We start from the raw sequence: 26,036 nt of genomic DNA, 5'->3' as shown, positions 1-26,036 counted from the left end.
GGTGGCCCCTGGCAAGTCCCCCAGCCCCGGGCTGCAGTTCCCTATCTATGACATGGCGACTTCTGTTGCTGTTGAAAACTTCAACAAAAGCACCATTATTTCACTGGTTTTCATCATTCTAACATCTCTGGGATTGAGTTGTGTCATAAACTTGGTAGCATGCCATCTGACAGTGTTTGTTTTTCTTTGTCTCTCAGTGGCTTGTACAGTAATTCTGGGCCCGGGCTTTCACGGTATCTTAGGCTTGATGGACATGGAAGCGTTTTTTTGCAAACTTGAAAGTTTTCGAGTTGGATGTTCCCCAGGACAAGGACAGTTGCTCAGCTTTCTAGGTTGACCAGGGAAAGTCCGGTGGTGACCACACCTCCACTTCGGTGCCACGGCTGTGAGGCAGCGAGAGTTTAATCCATGTGTTTCTAGTTGTTGGCATCGGAGTTCAGGTTTGGTTCAGTGGTCAGATGACCTTGGATTCTTAGGTTCAAGAGAGACCCGGGCGCCTCTACTGCTTCCAAACAAAATGAGCTGCTGGGGTCGCTTCAGGCGGAGAAGTGTGACTTTATGGGACAACAGCATTTAACGCCGGCCCGGAAGTCGCGTGGTATTCAGCGGAGGATGTGCCGTGCGCCTGGGCTCATCTGTTTGCTCTTCCGGGAGCTGTGGTGGCCAGAAGGCTCCACTGCCCTGAAGATGCTTGGAGAGGGAGGCTCGGGAACAGGCCGGTGCAGATGCGACTGCCCGGGTTTTGTTCCCACAGTGACCCTTCCCCGTGCAGGGACCTCCCGTGCTCTCAGCCTGCATTCACGCAAACCTGACCCAGGCCCGGGCCACCTCGAGCTCCCAGATCTGTTCACGGAAAGAGTGAGCCCACCTTGGGTGTCAGTGGCGCTTTAGCTCGTGGTGGGGAAGTGACACCTGCCCGGCGGGTGTTTCTCTGGTCCTTGTTCCAGAGACGGGGTTCTGGATTGACCTGCGCAGAAGGTTCCCCTAATGGGCGTGATTCTACAGTGAGCACACACCCAGCCCCAGATTCTGACACCCAACGCTGTTCTCTGTCCATCTCTGTGTCCATCAGTCTGTCTCCTTGGCAACGGTTCTCTGCTGCATTGTAGGCCTCCCTCTGCTCCACTCCATCCCTTCAGCAAGTATCTCATTACCCGAAGGTGACTTGTCTGTGGTTCGTTCCTTTTGTTTTTGGTCGAGGGTTCGGGGCAGGTATCCCAGAGGTGGGGGTGGGAACATGAGGTAAAATAAATGCGTAGATCCTGAGCATACTGATCGACTTGTGTACCCCAATTCCCTATCAAGACATCGAACAGCCCTGGCCCGAGTGGGGTGATTGGGTGTCATCTGGGCACCGAAAAGGTCACCAGCTGGATTCCCGGTCAGGGCACAGGCCCAGGTTCCAGGCCCCATCCCAGTAGGAGGCGTGCCAGGCAGCCGGTCGATGGTCTGCCCTCACATCGAGGTTTCTCTCTCTGCCTTCCTCTCTCTAACATCAATTACAATATTTTTTAAAAATTATTTTTAAAAGATTTGGAACATACTCCCACTCCAGAAAGTCCCCTCATGGACCCTTTCCAGGCAGCACCCACTCCTACCACATGATCACTTTAGACAACCACGTTTTTACCCTAGCACGATGACTTGTGCCTGTTTCAGAATGTAGTATATAAAGTACATACATGCACACATACGCTACACATACAGACTTACGTGTATGTGCAATATTACATAGATATATATCACACCACCCATACCTTTCTGCAGAAGCTTTTTGTTTTTTATTAAATTCAACGTGCTTTTGTGGGTTTGAATGTTGTAGCCAGGACCAGTTGCCTGTTCTTCCTTTTCACTCGATGCGTCGTATTCCACGGGGAACCTGGTTACCCCAGTGGTTCCTCACCTGTGGACGGACACGGGCTGTGTCTAGCCCCTGGCTTTTCTGAATAAAGCTACTGTGGCCCATTCTTGTACATGTCTTTTTATGGACATGTGTTTCCAGTTCTCTTGGTTAAATTCCTAGACGTGGAATTGCTGAGTTGTAGAATTAGGTGTATGTTTAGTTTTATAAAGCAGCTATAAAATGTTACACCACTGCCCATCGTGAAAACTGAGCTGTTCTTTAAACCATTCAGCAGAAGGTTGGCTTTCTGCTTGAGAGGCGGAGGGCGGGTGAGCGGTTCCTGCGCCCACAGGGAGATGCTTGGGGGAGTGTGCCCCGTTTGCCCTGCTGGGGGCGGCACTGCTCTGGAGAAAGCAGCCGTGGCCTCCGATGTAGACGGGCCTGCTTCTCCGCCTTCCTGGACATCCAGCGGGAGGACTGGTTTTTCCTGGCCGTGCCTCGCCCTCTCCCTCCCCCACTGCCTCTCCCCAATGGCGGGAGGATCGCAGTCTTTGCCTCCTGGTTCTTTTCCCATCTGTGCCCGCCTTTCTGTGTTCATGGCGAACAGAAGGTGGGTTTGGACTCACCTGATCACCATGGAGTAGTCACACGTGCATTTCTAGTTTGTTTCAGTGCGAGGGTGCCGGCTCAGCATGTGTTGTAGGTGGCTGGCTTCCTGCAAGTCAGCCGCCCAGTGGGCTGGGCAGCCGGGATACGCTGGCCTCGCCGCTCCTCCGAGTCCCGTAGGCCAGTGCTTGGGGGGTGTGGTTAATAGGGCTACTAATGTGGATTCTATTTTATCCCACCTCTTTCGGGAAAGTCATCTGAGGACTCAACACAGTAGGGCTCTGTAAGGGGCGAGATTGGGGAAGGGCTAGAGGTGATCAAGAATGCAAGTACAGCAGCTGCAAACATCAGGCGAGTTGGCTGTGAACAGAGACGCTCTAAATGGAACAGCTCTCTGAGCTGCAGAGACAGTGTGTCCTGAGTTGCTCACCAAGAGGAGTGATTCACTGGGAAGCTGTGTCCTGGGATAGAGAGGTCTCCGGCCATTGAGGGCTGGTGACAAATGTCAGGCTGGGTTCCTGCAGCTGCTGCTGTGCCCCGTCCCCCAGGAAAAGCCAGGACAGACCCTGCGAGGTCGCTGCCTTCTTCTGTCGGCGCTGCTGTTTCCCAGGTGATGTGGGTGTCCGGCCCAGGGCTCAGCGGTCAGGGGCGTTTGCAGCCCCCGTGGGCACTTGGTGTGTGCGTGCTTGCTACCCACGCCGAACGGACCTGCAGCCATTGGGGCTGGTTTTTGGTGGAGCACTTGCTGTTGCCTGGGGCTGGGGAGCAGGAGTAATGTTCCAGTGGGGATGCTGCTCATGTTTGCTTTTTACAAAAATGATGCTCGTATCCAGTTACTAAAATCATGGAGACATGGAGCATACTGTTCTCCGGGGTTTCCTAAGCCGTTGGTGTTGACAAGGCTGCATTCCTCATGTTGAAAGGAAGAGGAAGACCGGAATATAAGGCTTATCTGTATTTAAGTGTTTCAGAAGGAAGATGGATCTGCTCTGTGTTTAAATATAGCACGTGTTTGCTACCGAGTTGTTGGAGAATAAGCAATCGAGTATGTAGGTCATCGACTTGGGAGAATGAGTTCTGAGTCCTTTTTGCATCTGAATAACACAGTCTCACAGTTGGGCCGCGATGCTACGCAGAATTGGGTTACACAGAGTTCAGCAGGATGTCTGGGAGGCGAACAGGGAGTCACAGGGGATACCTTTGCCCCTTAAGGCATTAGGGGTGTGACTTGGTGCGGGGCCCTGCTGGTCGCAGCCAGCCCGCCGCAGTGGCACTCACCAGTCTCGGGTGTGTGGAGAGAGGGGCTGGGTGCCGCGCCCCCACGCAGATCCGCTGGAGAAGGGGCGAGGGCTGTACTCAATCAGGATAAATGCCAGCGGCGTATTTTAATGCGCTGGATGCAGACGCACTGTGCGGAGTTGCGTGTTTAAAGGGAACTGCCACCCCCTTTGAAGGTATGTGACATTTACGAGATCTGCAGCAGGAGATAGCTTGACAGCTTCGAATTATGTTTGAAAGAGTTTTTCTTTTAAGAAAGAAAATGATTACTTCTACTTTAAATGTCATTGCAGAGACATAAACATGTTTAATCAAGTTAGATATTTAATTCATGTAGAATGTAATTTTCATTCCCAGGGGAGAGCCCTGGTTATTTCTTTGGCAGCCTGGAAGCTGGGCAGTGTTGGTGATTTGGAAAGCGGTTCGGCTTTCTGAGGAAGCGGCTACTTACGGGTTTAGAGAATCTGGGGGGAGAGCATTATGATTGAAATGTGTTGTCGCTTGGACACGTACTTAATGGCACATTTTGGGAGGGGGAGGCCCATCGTGATTGTCACTGGAGACATCAGGATAAGCTCCTGTCGAGTGAATTGAGGAGTGTGACCCTGAGGACAATAAAGGCAGAAACGGCACAGATGCTTCTGCAATTTCCTTCTTTTGGCTTCTTTGACTCAGCGGGGAGTTATGGAGAGGGCTGGGGTGACGTGGGAGGCCGCAGGGGCTCTGGGAGGACAGACGCAGAGCCAGGACAGAGCTTTGGGTGGATACAGTGTGACTGTTGATACAAATGCTGATGTGGGGTTCGAGGGCACCGGCAAGGTCCCCAGGCAGCTGGACAGGCAGCACTGTCACTGTGGGTCGCCTGACTCTGGTGGTCTGCCAAGACACTCCAGAATCTTCTCTGAGGGAGCTGGGTGTTGGAAGGTGGCCAGCCCAGCGGAGAGCCGTGTGCGTCAGCCCGGGCCGGTCTTGGCCTGCTCAGCCTGCTGCCTGTGGTTTCGATTTAGCCAGGCTGGGTCAGGGAGCCCTGGAGTTCGCTGCCAGGGTGCCCACTTGCCCAGCGAGGGCCAGCCCCGGGCCTGGTGTTCTGTGCCCCAGGGTTGCTGGGAGGGAAGGCGCCCTATCTGGGATGTGACCCTGGGAGCTTCGGGCCTGGCAGCTGGGAGGAGAAACCAGTCAGTTGTGCCCGTTCCCAGGAAAGAACTTACGTAGCCAGCGTCTTTGCCAAGTGCGGCGAAGGTCAGGGTTCAGGAGCTGGGAACTCTGCCTGCCTGTGGCCGGGAGGGATGGGCTCCAGGCCGCTCTGAGTCAGCAGGGCCCTAAGCGCTAGTCCACGAAGAAGGAATCGTCCTGTTTATGGGTCAGCACTAGCCAAACAAACCAACCCCCAAAGGGTCGAGCCTACCTGTTACTTTGTAGCTAAATTTGTTACTTTGAAGCAATTGAAGAACCTGTGGTTGTAAGGGAAGTGATACCCTTTACCTGGTCTCCCCAGGGTAACAATTTGCAAAATGATAGCAATATGACCAAGAAATGGACTGATTCAATCCACACATACTCGGATTCCAGTGTTACATGTATTCACTCGGTATTTACTTCTGTGCAATTGTATCGTGGGGGGAGCAGGGGGCTCCCTAAGCACCCCTGTGGTCAAGAAGCACAGGAGTCCCGGCACCAGGGGCCCCTGTTGTCTGTTTGCGGCCACACCCACGTCAGGTGGCCGGAACACATGGTTGTTTACAGAGCTGGCCTCCTTCCAAGACCCAGCTTGTTCAGAGAAAGTTCCAGAGTTGGCGTCCCAGTCCCTAACCCTGACAACCACTAATCTGTTTCCCGTCTTTGTTAAGACTGTTACATAAATGGAATGAGGTGGTGTGTAGCCTGTCGGGAGGGCATTTTTTCACTCAGGACAAGTCCCTGTGAGATGCACTCCAGTTGCTGCCAGTGTCACTACTTGGTTCCTTCTTACTGATGAAGAGGAAGTTCATCCTTAGTTTTGGACTCAATTTTAGACCAGAATCCGGCAATGAGAAAGCCCACTCTGGAGGCGAGAGTTGCAAAACAGCCCTTCCTTGCTGATGTCAGGGGTTGGGCATCTCTGGCCTCCACTCAGCGTGGCCCATGGCTCCGCAAGCGTCCGTGGGGTGGTTTCGAAGGAGTCGCGGTGCCGTGTTGGCTCAGCTGGTTAGGAAACCGGCCGAGAGCCTCCTTCACTCCTGAGCTGTGTTGGTCTGGGTTGTGTGGTGCCCATGGACTGAAATATGTGGAGAAGCAGAACTTGGGAGGAAGGGTTCCTCAGTGTCCCCGCTTTATTAGCAGGAGAGAGAGTTATTCAACCGTTTTCTTTTTATTTGGCTTCTTAGATGTTTCTTCTTTTATGTAAATACTAGTGGCCCAGTGCACGAAATTTGTGCACATTAAAAGAGGATTAATTAGAGGAAATACTTTAATATTGCTATTTGCCCTTTCTTTATAATAGAAGTGTCAGAGATGAAAGAATTAGTAAAATGTATATGGGAATCTTCCTCCTGTCAGAGTCGGGCACGCTGCGGGACCCAGAGTCAAGTCCCTGCCCACCCACGTGCACCACGAAATCACACGAGACCCAGACCCAGCCGGCCCCACCACCATCAAGCCCCGCCAGGCTGGGGGCACAGCCTCAGGTCCCCCACTCTGGCCCAGCACCATGCAGCCTCAAGTCCCTACTGATCGCTTGTTACGGGAACCCCGCCTCCGCTGTGGGCGCAGCCATCTTGTGACGGTGTGATGGAGTGAGGGTCAATTTGCATATTTCCTCTTTATTATAGGATTGACCACACCTCTCATTTCTCCCTAGGGGTAGGGTGGGGTCAGGGACAGAATCTGCTCTGTCATCAGTGGGGTTTGTGTTACCGATATTGGCAGCACATAGGTTTTGTGTCACTGCTGAGCTAACCCTGTGCCCCTGATCAAATGGGGTGTCGATGGGGTGCCTGGCAGAATGGCACTTAGAGAACACCTCTGCCTCCTCCATGCCCTTGTCTCCAGCAGGGAGCGCACCTGGGCAGGGCACTCTTCCCAGACACCCTGTTGGTTGATGGGGCTGTGTTCTCAGCATCCTCCTCTCCTTCCACCCCTTCTGGAAGGTTCTGGACCATTTCACAGAGGCGTGCATGCCTCGCTGGTGGTTTTCTTGTTTAACTACTATTTGGAACCCGGAAAGGCCTTTGCTGAGACACCGACAGTGTCTGGCTTGTGATGGGAGTTGACACCTATCCATTGTGGGGCCTGCATGTGCGCGGGGCCCAGCAGTCAGGCTGTCCTTCGAGCCGGACTGATGTTAAGGGGGCCCTGGTCCCCTGGCGAGGACTCTTCTCACTCCTCTGATCTCTTCAGAGTTAACAAGGCGGCGTCATGGCTCGGCTGACTTTCCTGCGGACACGTGGGGACACAGCCAGGCTTCTGGGAGCTGAGGGTCGGACTGCTCAGACCAGCTGCCCTCGCGCCACAGCCAGCTGGGCAGCCGGGGTGTGGGAACACAGCTTGAGTTCACAGAATGACGTTGTTGTGTGGGGGCTGCTGCTCATGGAGCCTCTATTCTTCTTTCTGTCAAAACTTGGCGTGTGTTGGCCTGATCGGCGGCACCCATTTACCGATTCCCTTCTGTGTTTGCTTTTCCAGTCGTTTCCAAGGCTCCCTCCCCCCAACCTGGCATCCTCGTGTCTTGTTTATTTCTCCAGCAGCCTGCAGCCCGTGGATGGCACCCAGCTCGGCCGCCCCTGCTCACCTCGGCCGTCCCAGCCCACTGGCTGTGCAGGGCACAGAGGTGGAAGGGCGGAGCCAGGGAACGCAGATGGATGGACTGCATCTGGGACAGCACAGAAAATAGTCTGTTTTGTTTTTTAAAAAGTGGCTGAGTGCCAAGACTTCCCTTAAAGTTTTCCACGCGCTGTCCTTATATTTTAAGACTAGAGTTCTAAAATCTTGGCTGTTGGGTCTTTTCGCATTTTTAAAACATAAAACCAGCTGAACGTAATTAATATTACAGAATTTCCATAAACATTCTCTTTACAAAGACCGAGTATGCGCAGTTTCTTCCTGGAGGGCACTTTTCTTACTGAAGTTGAAACGGGGGGAGGTAGGACGGGGGGGATAGTGACGTGTGGATTTGACCCTCAGCTCTCAGTGCCAGGTGGGCTGTGTTGGGCCGTGGGAAGAATTAGCTTTCAGCGTGGCTGTTTTTCCCCCTGAATGAAGGGGGATTGTTTCAAAGCTCATGGCTATGGTTTGGTTTTTGTTGGGCTGTAGTAAGTGGAGGGGAGTCCCGGGAGGGATAGCGTGGCTCCAGTCAGCGTAAATACCTCGTCTCACCTGTCAGTCCTGTCACTGCGCAGGGATGGCTCACTCCTCAGACACTGATCCTCGGTTTTGTCACATGACATCCAAACCAGGTGTCCCCGTGCTTCGTGCCCGGGGGCGAGGCCTTGCCGGGAGTGAGTTCATAGTCACAGGCTGGGCGGGTGCATAAATTCTGTGGAGCGAGTGGAGGCACCATCCCTGGCGACTTGGGCTTGTGCTGTCACAGCGTCAACCCAGGCCCTGGCTGAGGAATGTGCCGATCGAGTCAGCTGAGTCCTCTCTGTGTCTTGGGCACCCCTGGGAGTCCTCAGAGATCCTGCCGAGAAAATCTCCCCCGGGAACCCACGAGGACCACTCCACTCTGCACTGTCATCAGGCATCTGCAAACTTCCTACCTTTCCCTACCTCCTGTCTTTTTAAGGACTTCTTTCGACCTTCAGGTAGCAGTGGGCACCCCTTTAACTAGTCTGATCATCTCCCAAGCCCTTTAATGCTCCCCACCCCTCAGTCAGCTGTCTGCGCTTCAGCGGTCTGTCTGCAGCCTCTCGGATTTCTGTCTTGAAATTCCATTGAAGCCCTCTACACAGGCAGAGTTACCTGTTCTGGGTTAATTTTACTGGGAAGCCTCTCAGAGCAAGACTGTTCCCACCCCTAAGATCAGGTGGATGAGAACATGTTCATTTGTCTTCAGACCTTTGTCTAAAAATAAAAAGTAATGTTACAGACACTACTAAGTTTTACTTCATATATGTATGAAGTAATATTCCAAGTATATCAGGAAATACATATGTTTATATAATACCCTTACATATTTGAAAATTCACTGATTACTTAACTTATGTATCCATGAACATTTTCATGTCTACTGTGGAAAGCATCCAAAATAGAAGGGAAAGGAAGCCTATGGCACACTAGGACAAGCCATACCAGTCAGGGACTATAAATCCCATTATGCAGTTAGTTAAATATTTGGTTTCCTACTATGTTCCATATACGAAGAATAAAATGGGATCAGGGCATTTATTTAGCCGGTAGAGACTTAGAGATAGGCAGGGTAGACAGCAGCCTGGCATTCAACAAGGAAGGTATTACAGAAGATACAAGATGGGTTTTGAAGAGTGCATAGGAGTTTTCTGGGCAAGCTCTCACCACCTCAAAAATGTGGTTCCTTGGCCATAGTAGATGCTTATTTAACATAAAACTGTTATGTCAGAGGCTTGGGACTACTGAGAGCCTATACTAGTCCCTCCCTCCCTGGCACTAAGAGGCTGTCTCTGCCCCCCTTTCCTTGACTTAGAAAATTGGATGTTTAAGGTGTTGTCGGGGGGCGGGGGGAGGCGCAAATTCCTTCTTGAACTTGAGCAGGTCTTCAGAACCGCTCCTGCCACCGCTCTCCTGTCCTCATGAAGGAGGACCTGGCTGCGTCCGCCCGGGGTGTCTGCCTCCTTGTTAACAGGACACAGGACTCTGGTTTTCGTAAATGGGGAGTCGGGGCCTGGGAAATCCAGGCGTTCCTCTCTGATTTGCTACATGATCCGGCAGGATACGTCACAGGATGGATCCCAAGGCTGTTTAAAAGAGGAGAAACTATAATAAGAAACTCTAGTTTCCTGAGATTTGAATGGTTTGAAAGGTAGAGTGTGGCTGAGAAGTTGGTTACAGTAATGTCATACATTTTAAAAATATTAGTCATAGGGATCCTGATCGATAATAAGGTAGGGTTGGCAATAGCCAGCATTGGCCACAGCCATTCCTTCCCACCAACCACACCAGCCCTCTCTCACAACACAGACACTCCAGTTGTGTGGCAACTCAAATGTTGAAAGTCAGTGTTCTATGGAAAAGCCACAGCAAAGATACCTGGCGCGCCTGCTGCCCGGTGTTTGCCCTTTCTGTGTGCCTTTCCCGCCTGCCGCAGGATGAGTCCCTTCCGCTCTGGCCCTTGCCGCTCTGTGTGGACAGGAAGTGGTTCAGATGATGCGAAAGGGCCCATGTAGTTGCTCTTCATTCCATGTATCGGAAAATAAATGTGAGTTCTGTTTAATGCATCACCTCTTTTCATATTGCATTTGCCAAGAAAGTGCAATTTTATTGAACATTAGGATTGAATTCTTAACTGAGTAATCAATTTTAGTAGTAAGTTAAAATGCCTTCTATTAATGGACAACTGCAACCGTTAATCAGGGTTACAGTGGATTAACGGTTGTCAGCATTTATGCTAATGGCGCTGGGGCAGGGTGGGCCTGTGCAGTGCAGTGTATAACTCTGCATTCCTCACACAGTGGGCGATATTTTGTGCCGCGGTGTTGATTGTGCGGCGCCCTTGCTGGCTACTTGGAGACGTGGTGCCATTTTCACGGCGATGACACGTCACCTTCTGGGTCGGCACGCTGGCTTCTTGTCGGGAGAGATGGAAAGGTTCATTTGTTCTGCTGCTCCCCTGTTTAATGTGATCTGCGCTGTGACTAAAGCAAGACAAATAGTATTTTTAATGAAACCGTTTAATAACCTCTGGAAGCCGGAGTCGAAGGCACTGGGAAAACACAGTAAAAGGGTGGCTGGGTGTAAACAGCACAGACACCGCGGCTTCCGTTCCACTGACCCGGTCCTTCTGCTTTCAGGGTTTCATCACCGTAAATGGTTTTGAACCAATGAAGCTGGATTCCCTTAAAGAGACGGACAGCCCATCGTGTGGCCTGTAGAGCTCGTGGACAGATTTATTTGGGTGAGTTACTGTAAAGTGCCTGCAGGTAACAGTTCAGGCTTTCTAGAGCCCCTTCGGAATGTGTTTCAATTAGTGGGTGACTATGGATCGCCGCAGCCGCTGGGAGTTTCATCGGGATGTCTAAGAGCAGGGCCACATTGATTGCCGTTCAATTAATTGCATCTGGTATTTTCATTTATCAGAAGCAAAATACATGTAATTAACTCTGAAGCAATATAGTTCCGTGTGAAATGATTGCTGTTGCTGCTATAAAGATAAGTCAGCGGGAATGCTGCTGCTAGGAGCTCGGGTCAGAATGGGAGTCGAGTTCGGACTTCTCGACACATTAATTACAAAGAATAAAGATGAGCTAGGGAGACCACCTCGATCCCCTCGAGTCCTCTGCACAGTGGTAGGTGCGCTTCCTTAGGGCGCCCGCAGCCTGCTGGCCACATCTTCCTGAGCTTACACTCCCATGGCCAGCCCCTAGGCGGCTTGAGGACGGCTGGGTGAGTCCTGGCCGCTGGGAGTGTGAGTGAGCAGGGACGGGTCAGCTCTGGCTGCACTCACTGGGCTGTGGTTGAGAAAGCATCGATGATGGAGTTCCATCCTCCGCCCGGGGCCTGGCTTTAGTTTCAACACACCTTGAGCCATTTTTCACAAAACCTGGCTCGTACTGCAAGTGGCAGCTCTCGGAAGTGATTGAGTTTTACCCGCTTTAAAACATGTTTCTTCTTGAGCTGACATCATCTTAACGCAAGAAGAAAGAGCGGGTGAGCAAATTTCCTCAGTGTCTTTTTCGTCAAGCCCTTACACTTGTTCCCTAAAGTGTAAATAGGATGGAGTCTCCATTTTAAGGAAAGGTCAAGTTCACTGTTGTGGCCTCCGTGTTCCTCGGAGCTGGGAGCGCCAGGGGGCAGCCGAGCTGAACCTCAGGCTGAACCAACCAACAGTGACTCACGGTCCCCACATCTCCCTCCATTCCTCACTCCATGGAGGAGTGTCAGCTGGGGGTGCCGAGCCGCCTGCCTGGTCACCAGCAGTCGCCTCTTCGAGCCATCCAGAGCCGAGCTTGTGGATTGAGTAGTTGGACTGGGGCAGTCTCAGAGCTCCCCACCTGTTCAGGTTGAAGGTAGAAGCCAGGACACCTTTCCTAGGGGTGGCCTGAGCGGTCTTGCCCCACCAGAGGCCACAGCGGAGCATGACATCCCCTGAGGACCACTTATCAGAGCAGACTAACCTGAGCCCTCCAAGAACCTCAGCATTGGAGGAGACTAGAAATGCCAGGGCGCATTTTGGGGGAGGCATGGGAGTATTTACTAGTAAGTCATGATGGTCCCTCGCAACCAAAAAATCTCCCGCTGTGCCTTCCAAGGCCAACCTACCTTTCTTCCTGGCCCTCACCTGTGTTCCTTCAGTTAGACCCTGTGTGCATGCTGGGATTGGCCCAGGTCTCTCAGAGACATTGCGGTGCAAAGTCTTGGTGGGTCTGGCTTTGGTGGGTCTCCGTTCCAGTTTTGGGGTGCTGGGTTTGAAGGTGTTTTCAGGGGTGATGGAAATAAATCCATCGGACTCCTGTGGGCCCATGGAGTCCTCGCACTGGCTGTGCCCCGTGCCCGAGTTCTTCACAGAAAGGTGCCCGAGGCTCACCTGCTGCTGGGGGGGGGAGGGGGGAACCTCTTGTCTGGATAGCCCAACCTTGAGAGCAACGCTCAGTACATTTCACAGACACCGTGGGTTGGAAAACTACTTCCTCTCCAGATCCGAATGTGGAAATTGATAGTGCAGGGATGAATGGGCTTTTAAAACATCGACAGTGGTTGAGTAATAGCATCTTCATTTGACTCAGCCTGATACCTGAACCACTGTGGGATCTTGTGTAGCGGAGGTCCCCATCTCAGAACGCTGACCTTGCGTAAATGCGTCCGATAGCAGAATGAAAGCGCAACCCGCCTCCTGATCAGGTTCTTGAGCCCCGAGCGCCCTGCCAGTGGGCTAACCTGCACCCCTGACTACCCTGGCCTGTATTCACAGGGGGGCGTTCTCTCAGGTCCCCAGAAAGTACCTCTCTCTTCTCTATGACTCATCACTCTGGCCAGGAAGGTATACCCCACTTTTGGGACGGCCGCACACAAAGCCCTGCCTGTAGTCAATGCATAGCCACACCAGAGGGGCATCTGGGGTTGCCTCCGCCTGGGGGCTCACCTGCTGCGTCCTGGAATGGATGGGCCTTTTAAACTCGGGCGAGGAGAAGGACGGGTGACAACCACAGCGCCCTGAAAAGGCCGGCCGGGGTGCTGGAACCCTCTGCGTCATTGTTGTCATCTTAGTGATGTTGAGTGTGTCCTCATGTAATAGCTTTGTGTAAGCCTATTATTGTCGACGTGGTATTTTGGAATGTGGCTTTTTTTAATAACTCCAACTCAAACACTTCAGCTTTCTCCCCCAGAGGCTCGCTCTGCGCGCCATGAGCGGTGACAGACTGCTTTTAGCCCTGCTCTCCACTGGTTCCTTGTTACAATGCGCTCTGGTCTGCCCGCTTCTCCTGGAGCTGAGTTAGGTCTCCTTGGGGTCATGTGGGTCATTGTTTGTCTTGTGCTGTTTTGTTATTGAGCATTAATATTTATAGCGGCTCCCAGTTACCTTGTAATTTTAACAAAAGCGCCAGGGGAAAATCAGTGCTTTTTGTTGAATGTCTACGAACGAGTGGAAATGGAAATCAGAACCCTGGCTTTGTTCTGTGAGGTGATGGTGGGTAGTGGCGGCTGTGGTTTGGCAGAGACACCGCCGAGCATCCGGCTGCCTGCACCCAGCGAAGCTCACGCGCTGTTATTTTGACAGGTCGCCATCGCGCCCGCCTCCCAAGGCCCCAGGGAAAGGCCACCTGAAGGCACTTGGTGGGCACGAGGGCCTTGCCTCGGTCTGCCTCGGTCTGCCGTGGGGGCCATCGGAAACAGGCCTTACCCAGGCCAGCAGGCTGCGAAGCCTCCTCCCAGGCATTAGGGCAGTGATGGTGAACCTTTTGAGCTTGGCATGTCAGCATTTTGAAAAACCCTAACTTAACTCTGGTGCCATGTCACATATAGAAATATTTCGATATTTGCAACCTTAGTAAAACAAAGACTTATATTTTTGATATTTATTTTATATATTTAAATGCCATTTAACAAAGAAAAATCAACCCAAAAAATGAGTTCGCGTGTCACCTCTGACACGCGTGTCATAGGTTCGCCATCACTGGTTTAGGGCCTCAGCCCTGTTTCTGAAGGGAGAGCATTGCCTGACCTCAGAAACAACACCCACACCTGCTGGCTCTGGCTGTTGAGGTGCAGAGGCCATGCTGGTCCCACCTGTGGCCTCTCGGCCTGCACTGGGCCCTGCGGTCCTGCTCCGTTCTCAGCCACAGGCACCGATGCCCACATGAAAACCACAAGCCAGAGGCAGACACCAGGCCCCTTCATCTGCAGGGGCAGGTGCCGGGAGCTTCAGCCAGGCCCTCAACAATGTAGCTGCAACAATGCAGCACTCAGCTGGAGGGCCCCAGCTGGAGCAGGGTTCTTGGTTCTTGGGATTTTATTCCTGAGCTGCAGGTCCAAGTTCACGTGGGAGCCATTCCCTGGGAGGAGCTGACGCAGCCCTTCTTTCCTCCTGGCGAGGACCAGAGAGGTCACCCATCCTGTCCCCTCGTCCCGGCCACACAGGGCCGAGCCCCCAGCCCGAATCCTCCGGGTGGGCTGCTTTCTGCTCTGTTGGTTGTTCCCCTCCTCCGCTCCTCACAACTGCTGGTTCTAATCAGTTGATTTACCAGCCAGGGAGGCACAGAATCAAACAGAGGGTCTTAATTTTCACTGTCATCCCGGGGCCTGGAGTCAGCAAGCCTGCCTGGACGTCCCGGCTTCCTGGCCAGGGCGGGTGTCTGCTGAACCGCCCACTGGAGGGCCCTGCTTGGGAGGAACAGTGGTCTTCTCTCCCCTGGTGGGTGGCAGGGGGTCATTATTGAGCACCCCCTCCAGGTGTGATGCTGGGTAGGCGGGAGGTCCACCTCTTTTCCAAGATTTTTATGGTGCTGGCTGGGACCCCGTCTTATTCATGAACATGGGATGCTCAGATCACTGCTCCCAGGTTAGGGGACCACCAGAGGCGGGTGCCCGAGGACTGATGGTCATTGTTTCTGAGGCTTGGAGCATGCATGTGTTAAAGGGAAGGAGGGGGAGGGGGGGCCGCCAGGGTCAGGGCCGCCCTTGTTGCAGGAAATGATTATTTTCTGTTTACTGTAAGTTTCAGGTTGATGATGTGGATGTGTGAATGGGTAGGAAATTAGCTTTCTCATAAAAAAAATGTTGGGTCTCCAATCGGGTGTGATTAACGAGAGAGGAAAAGGTTGTGTGTGTGTGAAGCTTTTTGTTTAGTTTATCTTTGTTACCGCCACTGCAGTCTGCTCCTGGCATGCATTAGACCAGTGGCATTTTTGCTAACATGGTCTTCGTTTTAGGCGGTTTCAGTTTCTACTTCCATCTAGGTCAGCGGTTCTCAACCTGTGGGTCGCGACCCCTTTGGGGGTCGAACGACCCTTTCACAGGGGTCGCCTGAGACCATCGGAAAACACATCTATAATTACATATTGTTTTTGTGATTAATCACTATGCTTTAATTATGTTTAATTTGTAACAATGAAATTGGGGGTCACCACAACATGAGGAACTGTATGAAAGGGTGGCGGCATTAGGAAGGTTGAGAACCACTGATGTACACCACCTCCCAGGTTCGAGTAGCAGCTTCCTCAGCAACAGATGCTAAAGACCCACTTTACAGCCCAAGAAACCATCCATGTGGTCCTGATGGGATCGGGCTTCTTTGAGGTTTTTCATCTCTAATTTCTGGATCCCGATGGAGCGCCTTTTCTAAAGTAAGGCTGAGAATTCTGTCGTCCTGGTGGAAGTGTGTCCCCACACCTGTTGCCCATGGCTCCCTCCTTACCTGGCTTCTAACACCCACAGAACACATGTGCTTTATTTATTGATTGACTCATTTATTTTTGGCAAACGGCAACTCCCACCTGGCCCCATGCTGTTAAAAATACAGCCTTCTTGGTGAGCTGAATGCATTCTTGCCACGTAGCAATTAAGATAATTCCCCTAGACTTGTACCAGTTAAGGATAAGTAGGAGGTTTTAAAAGAAAGTGCTGCGTAATTGAACGGGTTTTGTGTGGGCACATGGGTAACACGTGAGAATACCTGCCCTGAGCGGACTCCTGCGTAAGCAGGTAATAAAAGGGCACATTTTCCTGTGCTTATCCTGAGAAGCAGCCGAGCGGTGACATTTATACATATTTCATGATGCGGTTTCCTTAGGCCCCGGCAGCAAACAAATCAATTTCTCAGCAGTATACTATTTAAAAGAACAGCAACAACCTGCGGGGTGGGCTGCAGAGGCTGTTAAAGTTCATTATATGTGGCAGAAAGATAGAACAATAGGAAATAAATGTGTGGGAATAAAAAAAACAAACCAAGGATGAACAGCAGTCCTGGGCGCCTGATTACGGTGTTTAATTTCCATGTCTTCATAAATGTGTCCTAAGAACAGTGCTCCCACTCGGCACCCCATTGCGCTCTTTCTCCAGGCTGAGGATCAGGTGTCCCCGTGAGCTTCCCTCCCGTGGGTCTGTTGGGAGTGGGCCTTGATTTATTGGACGGTATTGCACTGCCGTTTAATGTAGGAGATTTGCAGAAAACGTGGCAAAGATATCAGCTTCCCGTGCCCAGTAACTCGACACCTTCTCTGTGGCCGCCTCCCCTTCCGCTCAGCTATACATTGTTTAACTGAAAGGAACCCTTTGTTGGTCTGGCCCCGTGTAACCTGCACCTCCTTGGAAAATTCAGCAGAAGCTGGGCAGGGTGATTGGTTTCCCTGGTCTGAGGAGGAGGCAGAGCCTCCGAGGAGCTGGGAACTGGGCAGTGCAGCTTTACTGGATCGCCCCTCGGTCACCGTGACCATCGCCCCGCCCCTTCTGCAGCCGAGATGGATTGCTTCCACAATGCAAGGGCGCAGGGGCGAAATGTTATGGGGACAGCACTGTCCGAGGGCAGGTTCTGTGTCCTGGGGGGTCTAGATCTAGTGCCCTCGGCCTCATCTGCATCTTAATATCGGTAATCTACTGGAATTGGCTTTGCTGGGTGTCCATCGCCCCTCTGGCACATTGGGGTCCTCCCATGAGGGCGGGAGGGTGGGAGCCTTGCTCGTTGATAGCACAGAAACCCGGGGTGCCAGTCTCCTGGAAGACACTGAGCGTCTGGCTCTGGGGTGAAATTAGATGAAGGTGTTGTCAATGAACTTGGATTAAGGAACAGTGCTCTGTTAGTGTAGAACTTCCTAAAGCAGCTTCCCCAAGCTCCCTGAGGCAGAAGCCCTGTCCGGTGCCCTCATGGTCGCCATAATTTTATGTACATGACCTGCACATCATGGAAGACACAGCACTGTTTTGAATGAATGGGACCGATGTGGTTTGGCGTGGCTGGGCCCATCCCAGCATCTGTCTGGAGGGCAGGGCTGGCGACATTAGCCGGCAGCGTTTTCTGCAGACAGAAGGCAGCCCAGCATGTTGCACTACCTGTTGGGGAGGTGCACGTGTTCTGAGATAATGAAGCATAAATCCTGAGCTTTCCCGGCCCTGAGCAACGGCGTGCCTCTGTCTCCCCTGCCTGCACACAGGGCTGGGAGTTTGAATTCCGTGGGCCTTGGGGACCCAGCTGTACCCTCCTGTCTCCTGGGAGCATGGTGCTTGCAGCCTCCTGGGCGAGGGCTGCATCAGAGCTGGGATTCTGAGCACTGCAAGGAGGCCCAACTGGCTCCGGCGTCCATCACCCCGGGTCCCTCGGGATGAAGGACAGATGGCCTGTGTATCAGATTCCTTCATGGACCCAGCATGGTGGCCGCCTCCTTGCCTGCCCTGCAGATTTGGAAGCTGGTATTTCCTGCGTGCGTAACTGATGGCCCCAGGCCCACGGTTGTTAAAAACCGTAACTTTGAGAGTACTGTACTGGCTTTTCGTAATTCAATTGAAACTCGCTGCTGCTTCCTAATTACAGCTGAAATGACCTCTAAACCGCGGCAAAGGGCTGCAACTTCCTCTCGGAAGGCGGATTCATATTGATTTGTACTCTGATCTCCCACGGGCTTAAATGGCAGCACCGCGGAGGCCTGTGTAAAGCCGGAAAGCCTTCTGCCTGCGTGTTTAAACAGCAGATTGACACGGCGCTCGACTTGGCGGGGAAGCAGCCCAGCTCTTTAGTCAGGAACCGCATCAGCGGTCGCTCCCTCCCTCCAGCAGCCCCACCGCTTTGGCACATCCTCCTCGTGGGCGTGGGGAAGGCAAAGACTTGGCCGTCGCCTTGGTGATGGTGAGGGGCTGATGGCAGGGCCAGGAATGCTTGCAGCATGACCTTGGCCCCCGCTGATGGCATTGACCTTGGGCAGACTAAACCCCTCTGCGCTTACTGACTCGGGTTCCCCCTGTGAAATGGGGGTGAGCAGTAACAGTTCATCGCCGAGTTGTGTGGGTCAGTGAGACGCCTGGCGTCCAGGTTACAGGAACCTTCAGGTGAAAGGTGACTAGGACTCTAGACTTCCTTGCTCATAACAGACAGTTCTGTCCTGTTTTCTCCTGGGACTTGGGGCGTGGGAAGCAACCCCCTTTTCCATCAAGCTGCTAGTGATGTTTCTTCATCAGGGAGGAAGGGTTTGGGGTTCCCTGAGCCTTTTCCCTGCAAGTTCCACTCATTTTGTGCGAGGGAGGGGATCCCAGGCTCAGCAGGGGTGACAGGAAGGCCTGCGCCCAGGTGGGACTGGCTACCTGCACACCTGTTTACTGATGTGCTTCCTTCTGTGGGAGCGGCCCCCCCTCTTCTGTCGATGGCTCCCAGTCTCTGCAGTTCCCGCGGACATTCCGTGTGACCAGGAGGTGGAGGCGGGTGCAGTCTGTCCCTGGGGTGGTGACCGGTCAGCGCGCAGCGGCTTTATCTGAGAGCAGCGCTGGAGAGCCTGCCAGCTCGGCCTGCCAGCTCGGCCGCTTCCCATGAAAGCCTGTTAGATCCAGGTCACCGCTCTGGACTCCTGCATTTTATGGCAAATTCTAAAAATGCAGATTTGTAACAAGCAGCGGTAATGAATTCAGACTGTTTGAATTTCACACTGAATAATGGCTGGAATTATCAGAGCCTGGGGCTTATGAGATCCTTGGATCGCCGTAATCTTTTCTCAAGATTCAATTGATGGCATGATGTAATGTCACATTACTTTATTAACAGTCCTGGCCATAAAAGAAACACCTACTAGGAAAGGAGAATTTAGTCAAAATACTAGTAATAACAAGACCATTTGGAATATGGAATATGTTCGGTGAAGTTCAGAAAGCCTCATCTCATTTAAATGTAACGCTGTGCCCACGGAGACCAAGTGCAATGCCTCTGTGCCCTCGGCTTCCTCGCTTCTACATTCAACACGTTCTCTTATAAACGTTCCCATTTGCAGTCTCGGAAGGGGATTCAGGGAGTATGGAAAGAGGGACAGCTCCACAGCTCTTAAATCCGTTCTGGTTTCCTGTTGTTCTCGCTCTTCTTCTGCCTGCCCGACCCTCCCCCAAAGGGAGATTTTAAACCTGCGAGGAAGGACAGCGCACAGACCCAGAGGGGCAGTGCTGTGTACCTTGCTCTGTCTCGGATTCTCTTCCATGTCTCTCCCCCAAACGACCACGGTGAAACACAGGCCCCCAGACAGAGGTGGAGATTTTCTCCTTTCAAACTGAGTTGATTGTCACAGGAGGGAGTGAGCACATGTCCTAAAACTCCGTTAATATTTGCACACATTTGTGGTATTTAACCTTCTTTAATTTTAGAATTTATTGCCACTATTTCGGGTTGTGCGGGGGTGTGCAGGCGACACATTGCCCCCGAGTTCCAGCCTCTGGGAGAGCAGCCACATTGCTGGGCGCAAATGTGGGGAGACGCCAGGCCTCCCTTCTCAGCGCAGAAGTGCCTTGTTTGATGTCGAGCTTCACTTACCAAAGGAATGGATTTATAGCTTTTGACATTTTGCTCTTAGAATTAATTAGGTGGCTAATCATTATAAATACCATTTTCTTCTGCTGTTGTCTCCATTTAATAGGGCCTTCTCCTGCCGCATGCACTTGTCAGTTTCAGACTGAGCCTTGTGTTTGGCTTTTATGATCTGTCAAGGGAAAATGGAAGTAAATCCTGTATAATATGCTAATTGATCTGTTTGGGAATTTTTAGATATAGACAACATCTGTGCTTGCCAGCAACACAGCTAATGGCTTCCGTTCTTGGGCCAATGAGGTTTTCTGGGTCTCCGTGACCTTGCCGACACAGCCCGTGTCCTCCCCACCAGGGTTTGGCAGTGTGGAATTTGGGGGCCTTTTTCTGGTGCCCAGGGGCCCGGCCTGAAACCACGCAGGATTCCAGCGTGGGCCGGCTCTAGTCTTGTGCCCCACCCCACCCCCAGCCTAGACCAGACTGGCTAGAGCGATGGGTTCAGAACCTGTGGCCTTGGGCCTGGGCCCCCAGAACCCTGCCGATCTTGTTGATGCTGCATTTCCGAGCGAGGCACCTTTGCTTGCCCTCAGGCGGTGGTTTGGGCCACGTGAGAGCTTATTTTTTCGTGCAAAACTGTGCAGCCGGAAGTATCGTCTTCTCCTGTGAAGCTTGGGGGGGGGGGGGCGGGGCGGGCGGCTGCGCCCGGGAGAGCCGCCTCCTGGAGGAGCTTTTCCCAGCAGCTGGTGACAGGACCGAGGGCCCTTCAGTGAGCCTGAGCGCTGGGGTCATACACCGGCTTTCCCTGGCCATGGAGGGCAAAGGTGAAAGCCGCTTTTTGGGGGTGGAGTGGGGGGACCCAGCCTGGTCCAGCACTTGCCCTGAAGTGGAAGCCCCGCGGACTGAGTATTGTGAGTGTGCTGGTCAGTCTTGGGCACACAGCGCCATCACATTCCCTGTGTGTGTGTGGTCCTGCCAGTTTGGGGAGTGCCCTTATTTCTCCTGAGTTTAATGGATAATGGAGGCTAATCAACGTCTCCTGACACTTGGCAGGAGCGGAATAGGATCGGAACCTGGGTCTGGGTTGGACCCGCACACCCAGAATGCTCTGCTCCATTACCAGCTCCCCACACAGTTCCGGTGTTGGTGGTAAAAGGTTTGATGTTGAAGGCACCTGATTGGCTGTTGACTTGATGGGTGTTCTGTCCTCTCTCAAGCTTGTTTACAAACAGCCTCTAGGAAGAGGCTTCCTGACAAGCTAAATGCTCTCAGTTGAGATGCATGTGTGGGGCTTGGAGCTCCATTCCCCACAGACCAAGCCAGGTGGGCCCAGACTAGGACATGCATCTTGGACTTCGCAGGAGCCGGGCCCCCAGGCTGGACCAGCGCAGGGGTGGGGGGGCTCAAACCCCAGAGTCTCTGTGTGTGTCTCTCTCTCTGTTCAGCAAAAGCCAACCGCCTCCAGGCCCACTGGCACTGCAAGGTATGGCTGGGGTGGGGACAAGTAAGGAACAGGCTGGGATTCTGGAGCAACCTGCCCAGGCCCACACCTGTTCCCAGGACTGAACACCCCCGGCTCCCGCCCTGGCAGTGACTGATGGCCAAGGTGGTCTCCCCAGGTTTCCGTGTGCACTGTATGAAGGCGGTTGTTGGCTGCTGTGCTGTCATCACTGGCTTCAGGTTCCTTTTGTCTGCGCCTGTAGACACCTTGGCAAAGGTAATCATTGCAGACAGCCTGTTTTCGAGTTACCAGCACCCGGACCTACTCATCTCTGACTGAACTTGCACACTCAAGCACACACACAAACCCCTGCAGACACTCACACATGCTCACTCATACACACGGGGGGTACAGACCCTGCTGGTGGCATGTGTGACTGGGGGGCACCTGCATCTGGACCAGGTGAGGAATTTCTCGGACCCCTGTCCTCATCTGGGTGCAACCGCTCTCTTAGCTCCCAAGGGAGAGAATGGAGGTCTTAGAGAAACAGTCGCCCGTCTTCACTGTTGGCTGAAATGTTATAGCCGTGGAGTTGGGGTGATTGGACTGTGCAGCCTTTTCCTCCTTCCTCCCCAGTCAGTTTTATCATCGGATTTCAAAGGACCACGAGCGGACCTGGTTTACCTACCCAGCGAGCATGGCTCAGATCATGCTGTTATGCCAACATGAATGTTAGGGCACACGCAGTCCACAGTCAGCAGGTTCACACACTACTATCATTAAAATTTCCGGCAAAAGCTGCAAAAATTAATTGGAGGCGTGTAATAGTTTAGAATGTGAGTCAGCTTGTGGTAATATAAATTACGGAAGAGAGGACAGTTTTATATACTGAGAGGCAAAGCTGGCGTACGGTAATGAGCAGCGATAGAAGTGAGGGGCTGCTTTTCCATTACGGATGCACTCGGAAGGGCCTGGACTCCGCTGATGAATAGCGTTAATTCGCTCCTACAGTTCCAATAATTCATGGTGCAGTTTAATGACTTCTAGATAAAAACAGGATTGAAATGTTAATTTCTCTGAAGAAATTGGGGCACTCTTGTATATCAGGCATTACCCCCCTATTAACCTGCTAGTTAATTTTGCTAAACAAACCTCTGGGAGATGTTTCATGCTACGTAGACTTCTGTATTTCTTACCTGAGTTAGAAGTAACTTTCTTTTTCTTTCTTTTTTAACCTTAATGTATGTGAGTCATCTTAGATGAGAATTTATCAGGCAGGGCTCTGTCTAATAACTTGACCGAGTGGAGGTCTCTCCACACTTAGCTTTGTAAACAGCCATGTGACTTAATCTGCATTCTGGGGACTAGACACTATTCTTCCTTTGTTTTCTTTGGCTGTGGGTTTGGGTGGGTTTTGCGCTGGGAAATAAGGACTGTGGATCTGTCCGTGTGAGATGCCTGAGGCTCTGGTCTCAAATCATGCAGGAATTTTGCGATCACCCTGTTATTTTGTTTTATTTTGCATTTTTCTTGCCTTTTAAACCGAGTTCAGTGCCTGCTCTCAGAAAAGAAGATGGAGCAGGAAATACTAAGTACAGTAACAAAAAGTTAACTAACGGTGTTCTGTGTAATTAAGGAATATTGAAATTTTATCCCCAGATATTTTGTCATGGTAAACATGTATTACTATCTGGTTTTGCTATACAGTGGGGCCTTGACTTACGAGTGTCCCGACTAACGAGTTTTTTGAGATACCAGCTGTCTCTCAGCCGATTTTTTGCATTGAGTTGATAGAGTAATTTGAGTTAACGAGCTCCTTAACGAGCTCGGTCTCGGATCGAATTAAACTCTTAAGTCAAGGCCCCACTGTACACACCCACACACACACACACAAAGGGCACAAAAACCAAACCTACAAGTATTTAGGGGGCAAGACCCCCTCTCTGTTTATTCTCCTGCTTTGCCTCTGGGTGTGCTGTTCCAAGAGCTTCCTGAGAAAGGACTGTTAGGCTGAGGAGGTGAAGGCCCGGCAAGACGGGGCTTTCACCTGCAGCGGGGAGCAAGGCCTGGTCCCTCCCTGGTCACACACACACCCCACCCCCAGCTAGTGATCACTGGGCACAGGTGGATGCTGACTCCGTGCCTGGCGTCCTTGGGCTCGAGCCACATGGACCAACCCTGTTGGTGCTGAGCCCAGAGTGGCACGGAGATCCGTCCTCAGGCGGTTCTGCACCTTCTGGGAAGGGGTGACCCCTACCCGTGTTGGCTTGTGCTGCTCCCTGCTGTCCGGGGCGGGGGGTGGGGGCGGGGGGGGGCTTGGGCCCAGCCTCACCTCCATTAGACTCACATGGGCGTTCAAGACAGGGCATCTGACCAACCGATCTGTGACCCCTGGTCACGACCACTTGGTGGGGTGGCTCACTGCTCATATGCCGTGGGCACTGGGCTGTTTGAAATGGGGCAAAGCCACCCCCAGATTCGACCAAAGGAGCTTATCGGCACAGGCATAACTCACCGCCTGCTTTTCCCTGTTCCTTTAACTTTTAATTGAAACCATTTAGTTGCCACCCCTGCTGCTAGGAATCTGGGGACAATTAGGGAGGTCCCATCTGTCCTCTGAACCACATTCTATCGCTTGCTTTGCTCACTCGAGAAGATGGCAGATCCGAGCAGCACTGCCTTTGCTCCCTGCTGGCTGGCTGCTATCTCACTTGAACGAATTATGGCAACTCTTTAATTCAATTATTTTCTGCAGCAGAGGCTTTGAGATGATTCGGGTGGAAGCCGGCGCCGGGTTTTCTGGTGTAAAGCGGTGCCTCCGCCGAGGCTGTAGGTGAATTTGGGAGTTTCACTCCGGGTGTGGATTGCGTCCACACTGCCCCCCAAGCTTCCTGGCACAGGCCCCTGTTTGCCATTTCAAAACATAGATTGGAAATGGCAGGTGCCATGGGCTTTGCCAGCCTTCCCCCAAGGGGAGGAATTATCTGTCCAGTAACATTAGGTCAGCGAGTTCCTGCCCAGCTGTGTGGGAGCGAGGGGCGGGGCCCAGCCCCGGGAAGGCCGGCTGTGACCTCGACGTGCTCAATCTCGGCCTCGGTGTTTGACTTGGAGTTAAACAGACTGTCAGGAGTAGAGGTGTGCTGTACAGTCATCTTCACCAATTTGCTTTCTAATGTGGAAAATCTGCCTAAAATAGGACCTGCTGCACTGCTGTCCCATATACGAGGGCGGGGCTGCTCTCCACGGAGTGGCCAGCAGGTCCGGGAGGGCGGGCAGAGGGTGGGCCTCCTCTGGTGGGTGGTGAGACTTGTCCTTGGGCCTGTCCTCTGCCTTCCTCGTGGGCCGCAGGGTCCCGTGGATGTGCCCCGAGGCACGTCCTCAGCTCTCAGATCTCAGGACACGGGGAAGCTCATTTCCCCAAAACATTGGGGTGTTTGTAACCCAGTTAGAGGTGCGCAGGTGCTGTTCAGTTGCAATGAGGGAGCCGAGGAGAAGGCAGGAGCCAGGACCCCGAGGCAGGACAGAGCCCAGCGTGCTCTGCCTGGTCCCTGGGTGCCAGGTGCAGCAGCACCGTCACGCTCTGAGCGTGAGCGTCTCACAGTGTCACTCTAGTGCAGCCGTGGGCAAACTACGGCCCGCAGCCCGGATCCGCCCCATTTGAAATAAATAAAACTAAAAAAAAAAAAAGACTGTACCCTTTTATGTAATGATGTTTACTTTGAATTTATATTGGTTCACACAAACACTCCATCCATGCTTTTGTTCCGGCCCTCCGGTCCAGTTTAAGAACCCATTGTGGCCCTCGAGTCAAAAAGTTTGCCCACCCCTGCTCTAGTGTGTAGAGGTGGGTGCTTTTCGAGTGTCCTGGCTCCAGAGCCTAAGCTGTGCCCACGTCTGACGTCTGACGCTCGATGTTACTGGAAGGAACTGGTTTGTTCCGGCTAGCCCTTCCTGTGGCAAGACACCTGTCACTGCCTCGGCTTTACTCCAAGGCATCCAGAGGCCCGGCTTGAGAACAGTAGCACGGCTGTCGTGTGCATGCATGTGGACATGCACATGTGTGTCCGTGTGTCTGTGAGAAAGGTTAGTAAGGTCCTGTCAGAGTGTGACGATGAAGTAATCAGTTGTAATCTTTGGACTTGGAAACCAACCCGCCTTCCGAAATAGCATGCATGCCCTTTGACCTAGTAACCTCCCTCCCCACCCGGTGACCTCAGGGAGAAGTTTCTACAGGGTGTGGATGGCAAGAGTGGAGAAGAGCTGATCCTTTTAAAACGGCGTCTTTACGAGTGGAACCAGCTAAGTGGAAGGCTGTCTTGGAGGGAACGGTCCAACATTGAATGCACATTTACGGCAGGAAGGCCTGGCAAACACTCCTGGGGGAGTCTGACGAGTGTGTCACGGTGGTTATCTTTAGCTGGGAAACTGAGGGTGGGTTTTTCCATTCTCCGGCCCCATTGTTTTGTAATGAATATGTGTTGCTTTTTTTTTCAAATAGGGAAAAAATTGCTGATCATCTTGATGTTTCCAGGATTATATGCTTCTGATTGGGAGGCAGCAGGCCAAGCAACAAAATGCAAGATTTAGAGATAAAGCTAATTATCCTAACTATGCCACCAGGGCTTTCTCCTCGCTCTTCCTGGGACCTGCAACAGCCAAGGTGCTCAGTGCTGGCTGGCCAAAGAGCATCCTGCTGTACCCCCACTTTACAGTGAGCATGCCCAGATGTCGCCGAGATCGTGCCTACTAGGTGTACCGGTTAATAATGGCGGATTTTGTAA

The 26,036-nt window shown here is 52.4% G+C and overlaps 2 long non-coding RNA genes across 2 annotated transcripts in view; both read left to right on the top strand.

Moving 5' to 3' along the window:
* Window positions 1-26,036, top strand: part of LOC106694596 — a 52,028-nt gene extending 25,992 nt beyond the window's left edge. The window contains exons 2-3 of the long non-coding RNA XR_002826543.1: window positions 10,687-10,790; window positions 25,754-26,036. This is a non-coding gene — a long non-coding RNA (uncharacterized LOC106694596). The remainder of the gene's footprint in view (window positions 1-10,686; window positions 10,791-25,753) is intronic.
* On the top strand, window positions 1,802-7,693 carry LOC111823513. Its single transcript, XR_002826544.1, has 2 exons — window positions 1,802-3,903; window positions 7,447-7,693. It is a non-coding gene; the product is annotated as an uncharacterized LOC111823513 (long non-coding RNA).

The sequence above is a fragment of the Myotis lucifugus genome, unplaced genomic scaffold (assembly GCF_000147115.1).
Source record: "Myotis lucifugus unplaced genomic scaffold, Myoluc2.0 scaffold_526, whole genome shotgun sequence".
In the NCBI taxonomy this organism is placed as follows: domain Eukaryota; kingdom Metazoa; phylum Chordata; class Mammalia; order Chiroptera; family Vespertilionidae; genus Myotis; species Myotis lucifugus.
This window is presented reverse-complemented; position numbering and strand designations above follow the sequence as displayed.